The sequence below is a fragment of the Limulus polyphemus genome, unplaced genomic scaffold (genome assembly GCF_000517525.1).
Source record: "Limulus polyphemus unplaced genomic scaffold, Limulus_polyphemus-2.1.2 Scaffold3, whole genome shotgun sequence".
Classification (NCBI taxonomy): Eukaryota; Metazoa; Arthropoda; class Merostomata; order Xiphosura; family Limulidae; genus Limulus; species Limulus polyphemus.
In genome coordinates this window covers 254,506-269,531 of record NW_013665613.1, presented here as the reverse complement: position 1 = coordinate 269,531, position 15,026 = coordinate 254,506, and the positions used below count along the sequence as shown (strand labels likewise).

The following is a 15,026-nucleotide window of genomic DNA, read 5'->3' as shown; positions in this document are numbered from 1 at the left end:
CTAAAGTTTTTTACAAAGAATTGCTTTTACTAAATCTTACTGTGAAATTAGAAATCAAATGTCTAACAATAAAAAAAAAAGGTTAATTACCAGTTTATCAGTTTGTAAAAATAAATGTCATTGATTGCCAATAGATGGCAGGACAACAGAATGTACGTTGCTTCTACTTGTTGTATTAGTTTTCAAGAGAAAAGCTAAATAACTGGTTATTCGTGCTGTGTCCACCGCAAGAATCGACCCCAGATTTTTCGCTTTACAAGCCTTCAGGCTTAAAGCTGAGCTATCAGGGGAGTATTGTTTAATCATTCGAATCATATATAGGCAGAATCTGTTTTGTTTTCTAAATTTCTACTTGCGGCTTCTGTACATTTAGGCTACGTGGGTAAAGGTGGTATGAAATAAAATTCTGAATAAAATAAAGTTATCATCATAAGCCAAATGAACAAAACTAAATTGTTGTTTATATAAAGCATATTAATTTGAATGTAACATTATGTATATTAAATTTGACTTGTTTATTTATTTCTCTAATTATTCTCAATAAAGGTAACCTGTATCATGCTTACTGCTTTACAGAAATTGTTCTTGTTCGTGGATTCTCGCCTACTACAAGATGTCCCACTTTGTTTGCCGTGGCTAGGGTACAAGTTGTTGCAAATCTCTGTCTGAATTGTTCTGGTTTCCCAAGTTGGTCCACATTCCTATGTTTTTCAGTGTCATTAAGTACAGATGATATTTCCGTATTTTTAATCTCCAACTTGAGGACATCTTAATGATTTGAGTATATGAATTCAGTTACGTCACACTACTTAGGAAAGTCAAACAATGTCAAAATGTAATTGTGATAACATGCCGTTCCACCACGACTTTATATCGAATAGGGATATCACGTGGCTTGTTGGTTTGTACATTCAAAACTATTTTAACATAACGTCCTAAACCCGCTATAATATAAGTTTGTCAAAATAGGGAATAGCATAGATTGTTGTGACGTAGCGAGTAGTTTCATCATACTAGACACACCCACACCCACACACACATAATTAACATAAGGCAAATTTATTTTAAGCTTATATAATATAGTAGGATTAATCGGTAAAGCTATAGAGTAACAAAACGACAAAACATACAAATTGATGTTTGAAAAGTGGTCAACAAACATCCTTGAGTTAACTTTTGTGAAACGTCCAGTCGTCCATGTATTTTATTTTATACATCAATTTTAGATGTTTTCTATTATATGTCCAAAATGTATACGATACTTCTAGAATTTCAAAACATTTACTACATATATTTCTGAAATCGTTAATGCATATACTTGATAAGTTAATAAGCAACCACGAAAAAACCAGAAGAAGAGGGGAAAAACAAACTCAACCACTTCCCGAAATTAGATAAAATATGCTTATGAATAAGTAGCTAAAATACAAAACAGAGACTTTAATAAAAGTTCTAAGTATTGTTTTAAAGAACTGCGTTGATTCTGGCGTAAAATATTGTATTCGTAAAATTCTTAAATTTTCTTTTAAATCTGTCTGTAATACAAAATATCACGAATGAGTTGGTAATAATGTATGAAGATTTTGCTCAGTAAGCAAAATCTAAAAACCTAGAAATTTGAAAACATAATATATTAAATATCCCTTCTATTCACGTTATGTACGTCTGTCTCTAAAATGTAAGGCGAGATTTGGGAAACTAATTTCTCTACGTTTTTCATAACCTTTTTTAGAACTCTGTCTATATTTTTTTAATATTGTATTGAACCAAAGAGAAGCTTACTTGTAATTTCTTTAAGTTATTGTTTTTGAGCTAATAAAAAAAAGATATCTAGGAGTATGGGACGACTGTGTATCGATTCATTTATAAAGCTAAACGTATATATATATATAGATATACATTGTTCGAATTGCTTGTATTTAGACAGCAAAGTTCATTCCTCAAAAGCTTAGACTCAAAACATAACAACACTGTACTGGCTCTAACATCCAGCGCATAAATGTTCTGTTTGTATTGCTTAACTTTCAATATGATATTGTTATAATAAATATTAAAGACACGATAATACCAAACATCTTTAATACGGACGTTTCGGAATTTCCTTAAATTCCATCATCAGCGTTATTACCTCAAAGAAAAAAAGTTAGTTCATAATATTCGAACTACAAAAAACAACATTAGCTATTGAGTGAGTTTTCGTATTCAATCGGAAGTTTAGAAAGAAGAGATTTAATTAAATAACATTCTTAAGATAACCTATTATAGAGAAAGGCTTATATATAAGTATAAACATTGTATCTTTAAAATAATAATAAATATCACATAAAAACACAGAGAATCCGGAATCTATTACTTTAATGACAACTGGGAGGAGTTGATGTTATTATTTAGTATTGGGTGATCATTGAAAATAAAGAGGCTTTCTTTAATAAAGAATTATTAGTCTGTTGTTCCGGAAGTTTTCTAGAAGTATGGGGTGGTTGTTATTCTCAGTGTATAATCGGATATAAAATTCGGGTGGATTAGTTAGATAATATCTGCTTCTAACTGTAATAGTTTCTCGTAACAATGTTATTAATTAAACATGTGTATGTCGCACGTTTTATCGTACATCTCATTATATTGTTACCGTTTAATTAAATATCTTCTTTCTAAACTTCCGATTGAATACATAAACTCATTCAATGGCTAATATTATTTTTTGTAGTTCGAATATTATGAACTAACTTTTTTTTTAGATAATAACGCTAATGATGGAATTTAAGGAAATAGCGAAACGTCCGTATTAAATATGTTTTTGGTATTACTGTGTTTTTAATATTTATTATAAAACTTCGTTTTTCACCTAATGAATCAGCTGAATATGATATAGTTATTTGAACACAGAGTTTTCGAAAATATATGCAGGTATGTATATAACAAAAAATATATAAGGACGTAGGACCAACACAACACTGTAGATACCCATATCCATCAGATTTACCCATTTACCCATTTAGAATGATGCAAATTCAGACAACACTTTCTCATAATATTTCTTTAACAGCTTTTTTTTAAAGGTTAAAATAACTATATATGACATTCGTTTACGAACTAAAAATGAAAGTAATAATTGAAGCCTTAAGCTCTTGAAATATTGTTGCGAAGCTTATGTTATTTTTCTACCGATAATACTATGAACATATAAATTCTTGAGTCACAAAAGTTTTATTAATGGCAACGAGAAGATATTATAATATCATACTGCTTTTTTATATTTTTTATTTATTTATTCTTTTCTTATATCTATGTTTTGTGTAGAATTAAGGATAACATCTAAGGTGTTTGTCTGAATAAATTAAAACAAGATTACAGATAAATAAGAAATTAATCAGTATTCAAGTATTTAGTGGGCTTAGTATCATTATATTTAACATTATGTTTTCAGACGTATGGAAAACAAATACATTATATCAAACATTCACAGAAAAAAATAAGAAAACATTTGTAAATTAAATATAATTTCTTTCCTTCTAGTTTACATGACAACAAAGATGCATTTATTATGTCTGTAGTCATAACCTAATCTTAAAAACCATGTTTCATTTCTAAAAAAGCATATTAATGTTCGGAGGATGTATTATGCAAAATAAATTTACTATGTGGATGATTTTCAATTTTTTTTTCTTAAGCTAACCTACTGTTTGCTATTTATGATTCTCTTCTCTTTGCAAAATTAGCAATATTAAAAATTATAGTTTTTATTTTTGCATTTACTATTTCTGTTTATTTGTTTCATAGATGATTTACGATCGCGTTTTTCATTTGTATACGTTTCTAATAAAAATAAATCACGATATATATCAGAACCATTCGGATTATTTCCTGTTAACGAGTATTGTATAACATTCGTATTACTAAAGTCACGATAATACTTATGCTAAGATTACTAACTTAAAGGGTTTGCTTTTAGTTGATTATTGTTTTAACATTATGAAACATATCATACAACTTACGTTACTCTTGGGAAAGTACTTATTTATCAATTACAAAACCCTGAGCTTAATATCTGATCGAAAAACAGCAGAATTCAAGTTAGTAGGTAAATAGTTGAATTGTTGCACTTTAATACTATACTTTTTACAGTTTCCATAAAACAATTATATTATTGAAAATGCGCATTTCATCGGTAATAACTGAGGAATATTGACTGAAAGGTGAATTAAGTACTAATGAAATAAAAAATCACTTCAGATAAAAAGTGTCTGTTGAGGGCTCTTACATGTGAGGCTGCTTAGAATTTTTTTTATCAGAGTTCTGGTTGCGATTTATCATTATTAGATACTCACTTTGGGTTCTGGTATAATATACTATACGTAGAAAATACGTGTTTAGTATGTTAGGTCATGACGATCGATTCGAATGTTTGTCAGAAAACAACCAACTGATAGTACACAAATATTTAAAATTGCGCTGTAAATAGGTCTGGATGTAAAAATTGGTTAATAACAATATATATGTGTGTGTGATTTCGACTTGGCATTATATTTTTATTTACATTTAATTTAGCAGAATATATTATTATTATTATTATATACTCTTCTTTAATGTTTAACATTCACTATATTCTTAAGAGAAGCAACTTTGCTATCAATTTAACACACCGTTCTTGTTTTACAAATTGTATTAAATTTAAATAAATTGTCTATAAATAAATATTCAAAGATATAAATGAACGTAACACTTATCAATGGAAGTTCGTCAAGGAAAATGAAGTTTAGATTACTAATGAAGAACTAAAACGTGTTACATGATTTTAAACATAAAAATTTGAAAACGTTTTTTTAGGAATATCTCAATTGTTGTTCATGTACAATATTGTCTTTATTTTTAAAATATTTTTGTCATTTTACATTCACTAATATGATTTTTCATTCAAAAATAAATATTTAGCAACATTTTACTGAATAAATTATTTGAAATCATAAATGTTAGCTTCGACATTTAGCTCTAAAAATAAAATAAAATAAAACATGGCAATGAAAGAACGATAACCGCCCATACTTTTTCTATGCATAAAACCATCAAACGATAAAGCTGTGTTGAATAATCAGTTCATAGTAAGATATATCTTCGCATGGAAGCTTTACGAGTTTAATCTTCCAACATTTGACATATTTTATTTTATTCGAAGACGAAATTTTGATCTGATTGTCCTGATGACGACCTTTCCTATCAGACCGATTTGTTTCCTGTAAACATGCTCAAAGAAGTGGACCCCGTTGAACTTTGTCAGATAAATCACATTCGTATATCTAAAGCTTGATGACGACCTATTCTGTCAGATCGCAATGTCATGTCTAAACATCCTCAAAAGTATGGTTAAGTGAGCCCCGTTGACGCTTGTTAGACGAGTCGCATAATATGTCTAAATCTTATTTTCAACTACATCATAAGTTCAAAAAATGTTTATTACATCTCAGTGTTCTGATTTTCTGTTAATAACGTTCATGCTTAAAATAAAGATAATTAGAGTCTCAGCTTATTGTTTTGTGATTGTTTGTAATTAAGCACAAAGCTACAATGGGTTATCCGTGCTCTTCCCACCACAAGTCCGCAGACATACCGCTGTATCACTGGGGGATGAGCCTCAACTATTTTAATATCTAATAATATAACACGCCATATGAAAAACAACCCAGAAACGAGGTGATTGTTCACTATCACCTTTCATACGTAAAAATAATACAAAGATAACAAATTATGATCTAATATAATCTTATAACGTTTGCTTTCATAATTAGATTAATGCACTGAACATGATGCTAAGATAAAACATTTCTAGTTGTTTAATGAAGTCCTCTATAAGGTATTATAAATTACAATAAACAGCTTCTATAGAGTTATCTTAAATAATTCCAAGACTTATTATTTTAAGTGGCAAATCTATATGTATAGATTTCACAAAGTATTAGACAAGTATCTGAAAGTAGGACTGTATGTTACTTTATGTTATCAAATTAATACAAAACTAATATTACATTTACTTTTTTTACGAACTTGATAACTGAAAGAAAGGACAATCACTTGTTACCAAATGTATATAAAATATGGAAACTATATTCATATACTCAGCCAGATCCTTGTTTTTATCGTTGTTGAAACGTGCCGTCAATTAAACCTTGCGAAATGTTTATTGCATTACTGATAAATATGTAACTCAACTTACGCATCTTAAGGATTTATAAATCAGAAGTTTCTACTATCGACAATGCAATCACTCGCCAGCTAATGCTAAAAATAAGAAATTCTTTAACTCGTCTTAATTAATTCCTTTCAAATGAAACGGGTGCATCATTTATTAGGTAAAAAAAAAAAGAAGAATTTCGTGTTTGGAGTAACAATGCCTGAACAATTAGGGTAGGCAGGTAGTTTCTTCCCATTTTGTCATTATTATTAAACATTATCACACTATAATGTAACATATTATTATCACAGTAAAAAGTGAACAATAATTTATAAACAAGCTTTATACAGGTAACAAATTTTAATAAGTTAATACTATCCGCAAAATAAAAAAAAACCAATTTTTCCAAACGTTCTGTAAACAACACGTTATTTCAGGGCGTTGTACCATTTCCGCAACACCAATTGTTTTTTATTAAAATTTTGTTTTAAAAACGTCACAGTTGAACTCTTTCACAGAGTAAATCGATAATTACGTTCACTAGCAAAGAAACTTTTTAGTCATAATAATTATAATGCGAAAGCACAGGTTACGAGAGGCCGCTTAACACCAACATGTTAATTCTGTGAATGAGGAAACTCATTACTTAGCAATGATATCAAGTGAGCATAATAAACTAAGTGCTACTACACTTACTAATAGTATGTAGATCATGCATGTTCTAAATTACTTTATACAATTAGGTAGCGCTGTTAGAAATTGACACTTTGAGAAATTAGCATTGAAAACATTTAATTGCTATAATTGCCCTTAATTAACTAAAACAAGCATGGCTGTAAAAAAAAAACGACTTTTCTTATTATGTGCCTTGGGAAAACAAAATTGATCAATTTATGCGTATTAGAAAAAAATAACATCATTCTATAATAAAAACACAACTACCTTTTAATGTACGTTAATATAAATTTATTACGATCATTACTATGTCGACATGATGTTTGACATAACTTTAATCCATTGCGTACGTGATATTAGTTGTAATGAAAATGGGCAGGTTCGTTGCGAAACTTGTTCACTCAAATATCGCATCCAGTTACATTCTCTGGTCACGTTTGCAAGAAAAAGCTCAAACTTTTAGGATCGGAAACTTTTTTTTTTCTGGTTTGGTTGAATTACCGCAAACACCGTTTGATTCCTAGGTCCTATTAACTTCTGACTAGGGATTGATTAATAAAAAAAGATATATTTTCAAATTTATTAAAATCAGTTGTCGTTATGTTAAGGAAATATGTTTCAGTCATTTTTTTTTAGACAGTTGGCACTCATAGCAAAAAAATTTAACGGAAGATATCATTGCCTAGTTGATCAATTTATCAGAATATTTTCAACACATTGTTCAAACACAGATTTCCAAAAGTTTGTTGAAATGCAAGTTAGGAACTAATAATTTGTTGACAGTCTTTGTTTTTCCTAACTAAATGAAATTTCTTAAAAGTTTGTAATTATCTGCATGCATTTAACCGTAAAGAATAATCATGTGTAATTTTTGTCAAATAGTTATAATAATCTTCATTGAAACATCCTCATTGGATGTGTATCTGTTCCAAATCAAGAAAGTCTTCATTTTCTACTAACTAGAAAGGAAGCATTTTAATTCTACAGCTATTTTTACACTTTCATACTTTACTGATGTTTGTCAGGGAAGTTTAATGGAGACTCTAGGTAAACAAACATTGATAAGGAGACTCGTGTCAATCTATGGCCAACTTTAGACAAAACTAAAACTTAAGTCAAAACATTTTCTCCTTCCTTTAATTCACTTCCACTATGGTATGTATAAGGTTTAACTTGTCATGCTGCGAAAACTCTACAGTTTAACTGGCTTTGTTCTTCTGTTACATCCAGTGTAATTGTACTTTTATGCTCATATAAATATTAACCTTTCATAATGCAATCTTTCACACTATTCATCATTGTTCAAGAATGGTTGTATGTTGTGGAAGTATTACTAACGGCTATAGCCATCCGTTGTCATACTGCCTTTTTCAGTCATTTGAGTACAATGATTACTGCTTGATCCAGAGATTTGATGAAGTTTCTGAAGAAGTGGAAGTAATAAAAGAAGCAAAATCGATGATTAGGAAACGAAAGAATCATGTAATCTTTATGTTTCTGAATACACAGGCCTGCGAATTTAAACTTCATAAAAGTTGTTTTGGTTCTAATAACAGATTTTCCATAATTTAGCTACGTAGATTTCGAAAATAACATTCTTTTTTTTTCTATCATGTAAGGATTTTTTTACAAATCGGGAAGAAGAAAAAAAAACTTTTACTTAGATTGAATTATTATTTCGTTTTGTTATTATTATGTTTATCAACTAAAATGCAAAGAAATTGAAGAAAAGGGAAGAACGTTGATGTCAAACGAATATGCATTCTCATTCATACTGATTTTTTTATTATTTCTTATAAATATTGCGTCTGAAGCATCTCGTTTAAATGACCAATAGTAACCATTCATCATGCTGATGTTCCACCTTCCCTGATACCTCTTCTCCATTTTCCTGATGTTTTGATGAAACCTTTGACCTTGTTCTTCGCTGGCAGCACTTAGATTTTCAGGGAAATAGTCATTATGTAGTGTAAGAAATTAACTCTCAAGCTCATATTACAATCCAACTCTTTATACAATATTTTCATAATTTGGACCCATGTTGTTTCCTAAAAAATTGTCAATAACATCTATAAAGGCAATCCACGCTTATTTTTCAATTTTCCTCATTGTTCTTTCGAACTGTTCATCCGAAGTCAATTTTCTAATCCGAGGTCCAAAAAAGAATTCATTCTTTATGTTTCGCTTCTGAAAGAGCTAGGAATTGCTCATGTAGAAACTTGAAACAGTCACCATCTTTGTCTATAGCCCAGTTTTATGTGAAGTTGAGGTAATAGGACTTTCTTTGTGTTAACCAAACTTTCACGTTTAATGTTTTTGATCTTGGTATCAGGTTGACTCTGCGTGGCCATTGCTTCTTTATCTACTGCTGATTTCGTGCTCTGCTGTCCTATTCACACAAAAAACATGGAAACTTTGTATAACCAGATTGTTGACCTAACAACATACAAAGGACTTTTAAGCCTCCACAAAGTAGCCAACCATGTTCTTTGTATTTGACCTTATTAAGAAGAAATTCGAGATTTTCGTACGTTTCTTTCAACTGAACCGAATGAGCAATAGGAACAGATGCATATATGTTACCATTGTCAAGGAGAGCGCCTTTTATACTTCTTTTGGAAGAATCAATTAACAATCGCCACTCACTTGGTTCATAGACTGCAGCTCCTAGCGTTGGTATTACTTCAGCAATAAGTATGGTATAAACTCTGTGACGGATTCCTCATTATATATATTTATTTTAATATCTAGGTTTGCTTAGATTAAATTTATACATAGAAATATGCATAGCTTATACTGTTAAATATGTATTGCAATACTCCCGCCTATTCTCTAAAGTTGTAGAAGATTGTCGACTGTAAGAATCAACAATATATGTGTGTACGTAAGCGCCGGTGTAGCTCAGTATTGTTACATTATCAGATTTTTTGAGAAACTCTCCTCACGCCTATAAATATAACGAACGCGACGCGCCAAAAAACAGTATCTATTATTGGGTTGCTGTAATTGGTGTGTTATAAAGTTCGTAAGCTATAACTGCGATTTACGCTTATTAATAGGGAACTTCAGATATATTGACCAGGAACGTTTATAAATTTTGAACATTACAAATCATTCAACTTCAGTGGATTCACATCGGACAATAGTACTTTTACGAAAACTTTACCTAACGTCACCGGTAGGAAAAATCTGCGTCTGATCATTGAATTTAACAGAGCTAGCTAGCTCTCTATTAAGTGAGTTGTATCTACATCAACTCGAAATTAACTCGCTCATCGTGAACCCTCGATGAGACTTCATGGAAGTTCTAGACTAGAAAGAAGTCTTTATATTGCTTGTAAGTTTGCAAAACTTTTGTATACAAATCATTGTTTGTAATGACTGTTTGTAACATCTGTTATTGTAAATTGTATTATTGTTTATATATATTAAAATATTTGTATTAAAAAAAACTATGTGTATCAATCTTGTTGGCAAATTACATAAATTGGATACATATTGGCATATATTTAACTACTAAATTTAAATTATCATTTAGCTCGGTTTCAGACCATTCGAAATTGTAATACGTAACAACTCTTTCTCACGTTTTTGTACCAGTAAAATGATGTTTATGGAGAAAGTAAGTTCTTAGCCCGAAGTCTGGACCCCAAAATCTCTGAAGAATCCTTTGAAAAGCCCAGATCTCTCACCAAATGATTAAGGTCATCTTGTGTGAAAACTTGTGGTTCACCAGATGTTTCGGGTTTGAAAACAATCCCCATCATCATTTCTATTGACATCAGATTAAGAATTAGATGAAACTGTATCAAGAGTTTCTGGTGGAGTAGGTACAAGTACATCAGGTCCATGAGCAATAAGTCTTATAGCAGATTGAAGGTTCGGATAAGAAATTTCTTTTTTATTTCGAATGTTGTAGCCTTGCACGTTACATGAGCAAAAATAACAGTCATCTCTGTGGTTTCTAAGCTAACGCCAGACCATTAGCATCCAAAAGGCAAAGAATTTTTCTTACCTTTAGTCCATTGTCTCAACTTTTCAACAGAAATGGTGCAAACTCTGTGCGGAGCCCATGATTTGTTTTGGTCCCAAAGTTGTATTCCAAAATACGCGTAATACGCTTTTTGACGAATTCTGTCATGTTTTGCCTTTGTTTCTTTACAACAAATTTACCACAAATGTAACAGAATATGTTTGGGTCATTTACACAATCTCTTGTTGCCATAGCAACGAATAAATATTATTAAAAACAAAAATAATGTCAATGTGCTCGCACAAACAAATAATATCCAGAAATGACACGTCATGCGCCTGATAACCGTTTATATACTAGCGATGTGCTTCTCATGAATTATAGAACGATCGATAAGACTCTTACGTCGCGATTGGTCTAGAGAGATCTACTGCCAGTGATTGTCAACATTTTAAGCAAAAGAACATGTGACACAATTTCAATGAAAATGATTCACTTATGTAAAAGAACATATGATGTTTTGTGAAAAATCTGTGCGTGATGGAGAAAAATAGGTTGCTTGTGGAAAAAGCCATACTTTTTACGAATTTCTATGGAAATCGTTTTGGTACCATTGTCTACAAACTACTTTTCTTTGCACTGTAGTATTTATTTCCACTTGCTAGATCCTTAAAATAACGTAATGAGGACACATAATTATGGTTCATGATAAACATTTTTAGAGCTATCATATGCCAACACATATACTTAACACGTTTCCCAATCTTTTAAATACCCCAAAACAAAACAACTGGTTGTATCTCTCATTACTCTTTGATAGAATATTGAGATACAAATAAATCCATATTCATTAGACTTTAAACACACTTGGCAAAGCTAGGTAATTAAAGTAATGCTAGTTAGGGACATTCTATCTTGTTACCGTCTCATAAAAATATTTAATATTTTAATATATTGTTTGTTCGTTTGCTTCTAAGCATATGTTATTATCCTTGCTGTACGTCCAAAGTCAATGATATAATTTTTATTAAAGAAAATTTAATAAAGTGAATTGAAAAAAAGGAAATAGTATATCCCAACATCAAAAACAACGTGACCAGAGTATATATTTAGAACAATAAATAAGCGCTCATGCTATAGCAAGATTATGTACTGAATTCTGTTTCCAGTATTGAAAGTTTGAATGATGAATTAACTTGTTTTCCTATTATTTTTCTTGTGAAAAAGGTTTGGAAATTAAAACAAAAGTAACATAGCTTTTTTTTTCATTTCACATGCCAAAGGTTGATATTTTAGTTATATTTTGCCTCAGTTTTTCAAACTAATGTGTTTTTGATTAGATCCTATTTGCTCTACCACTAGCAACAGCACACTGCTTGGATGGCTTAAGAGACATCAACCACTATACCAAGATTATTTTCTTTCATAACACTGTTAAGGTTATTCCCATCCAAATTATATTTATAATTCAAATTATTATAATCTATTAGGTCGTCAAGAAATTAATGTCGCGTTTTTGAATACTTTCATTAACCCCCCCCCACAAAAAAAAAAACGTACATCAAGCATAATAGTTAAACGAACCGCCTAAATGTCACGCTAGTGTAGCCTACATAATGTTAAAATTTTTGTATACTCTAATCCCTTATAGTGATTGCACACGACGAGACCCACATTCGTTATGAAATGCTGTTTGAATACAAGAAGGGAAACAACGCTTCTGTAGCCACAAAGAATATCAAAGAAGTTTATGGAAATGTTTTGAACGTTCATAAGTGTCAACGATGGTTCAGCAAATTTCGTTCAGATGACATTAGCTTTAAAAAGTGTGATGGCAGGGGCCGACATGTCGGAACTGATATTGAAGACGCTTGTTGAGTCTAACCCAAAGCAACACACTCGTGAAATGACCCTGAAATTGCACGTCTTTCACGAAACAATGCGTAAACGTCTAAGGAATATGTGAAAACTCCATAAAGAAGGTGTTTTGGGTGCCTCACGAGCTCTCCGATGATCATCGTTTCCAACGTGTGAACGTTGCTTCGTCTCTTCTGGCGCGTAATGGACAGAATTGTCACCGGTAATGAAAAATGGATTCTGTTTGCGAATATTAAACGCCAAAAACAATGGCTCAGTCCTAAACAAAAACCACTTCCGACCCCAAAACCTGGACTCCATCCGCAGAAAATGATGCTTTGCATTTGGTGGGATATCAAAGGAGTAATTAATTTCGAACTCCTCAATCCACAGCGAACTGTCAATGCAGACATCTATAATAAGCAACTGGAACGTTTAAATCAAGTCCTTCATCAGAAACGCCCTTCAGTCGTCAATTGGAAAGGTTTTCTTCTTCTCCACGACAATGCACGTCCACATGTGGCACGTTTGACGCAACATAAGATTATGGAGTTGAGTTGGGAGGTTTCCCCCACCCACCATATTCTCCAGATATGGCACCATCAGATTACCATCTTTTTCGTTCACTGCAACACCATCTTAATGGAAAAACGTTTGCAAGTGTGGAAGATGTTAAAGAGGAGATCGACATGTTTTTTGCTTCAAAGTCAAGTGATTTCTTTAATCAGGGCATTAACAACCAGATTGTAAGATGGAAAAGCATCATCGATAAGAATGGAGACTATTTCATTTAATAAATGTTTTGTTTTGATATATAAGTTCAGGTTTTTTCATCCAAAAAAAGCGACATTAAAACAGTAAATTTTATAAGAGCTAGTGTGTAGTGCAAACTACAAAATATGACATAGTTAAACAAAACACCATCATGGAATTCGTAATTATTACTGTTCCTATATAATTATCATAATAACATATTTTATGTGTGCTTTAGATAGTAAAATTTTCTCTGTTTGCATGTACTTTCATCTTCGCAATGTACAATAATACATTTTACAACAACTGATTATGGTTATATATCCTCTTGTGAAGTCCACATAATTATGCAGACTCGAATAATTTTAAATTGTGTTAGTAACTGTCTTGTTTGCCCAATGAAGCCGTAGTGGCGTAACTTTGGTTTAAATGAAACCAAATATGTTTTCATCAGTAATAAATCTCGTTTTAATTTTCCTTTTTTACAGAAAATATTCGTTGAACATAAATTTGTACATATTCTATATCACGAAGTGTGTCAGTAATAATCCTAGAACATGAATGGGGCCGTTCTGTTTAATAGGATAAATTTAGTAGAGCATGCATTAAAAATCATGCACACAACTTGTTAACTTCCCATAGTTACACTCAAGTATGTTTTATGCAATAATAAGCGATAAACTTTTCATTGATGCATATCTTAGTTTTCATTCCAAAATAAGATGTAAGTAAGGTTTAAGAGGTATTAAAATATTAGGTCGTCAATAAATTAATGTCGCTTTTTTAGATAAAAAGACCTGAACAATTATAAATCAAAACAAAACATTTATTAAATGAAATAGTCTCCAACGCTTCTATCTGTTTATAGCTTTTTGTTTCAGTTATTGAAGTTTTCATATCTGTTTCTATCTACAAACGCTCGATTCCGGGTTTGAAACACACGTTTATTACTTATCTTGCGTTAATTTACTTTAATGGTTGATTTAACACCTAATTAGAATAAGAGAAGAGTGAATCCCCTGTTACCCAATTTAATTACAATCTAAAATGAAGATGGCTATTTTGCGTTACTTTATTATGATGATATCAGTTGCTTTACGATTGTTTTTCGAAATGTTAAAGTGATTAACATTCAATACTGATTCATAGCATGAGATTTCATTACATACGAAATAAAATATTCAAGCTTTTTATTAATAATTCTGAACTTTTTATTTTGAGGATAAAAGGAAAAGGTTAGATCTTGTAGCTTGATAATTATTTTACACGGAGTAATATTTGAAATATTGAAAGTTAAAGTGGACAGTTAATTTACACGTCATTTCATATTGATGCTTAAATCATGATTTTATATTCAATGTTCAATATGTTTACTTGTAATTCTCTGATCTTTTTAATACAGGGCTTTAGATTACGGATAATGTAGAGCTAGCACATGATAGAAAATTTCATGTTTTGTATTTCATGTAATATTCTGAAATTAAATATTGTAAAGACTTAAATTCGCTTTCATAACGATTCATTTCGGACTTAAATTTGCATAACTTCTTAACACGAGTGTTATGTAGTTATATCTGTTTGACATGTGAAAATTTATTAATC

At 30.8% G+C, this 15,026-nt stretch overlaps 1 protein-coding gene across 6 annotated transcripts in view; it reads right to left on the bottom strand.

Annotated features, from left to right (window-relative positions):
• The window catches only part of LOC106468416 (Down syndrome cell adhesion molecule-like protein Dscam2), a 247,618-nt gene that overhangs the window by 214,253 nt on the left and 18,339 nt on the right, over positions 1-15,026 (bottom strand). The gene's annotated exons all lie outside the window — the stretch shown is intronic.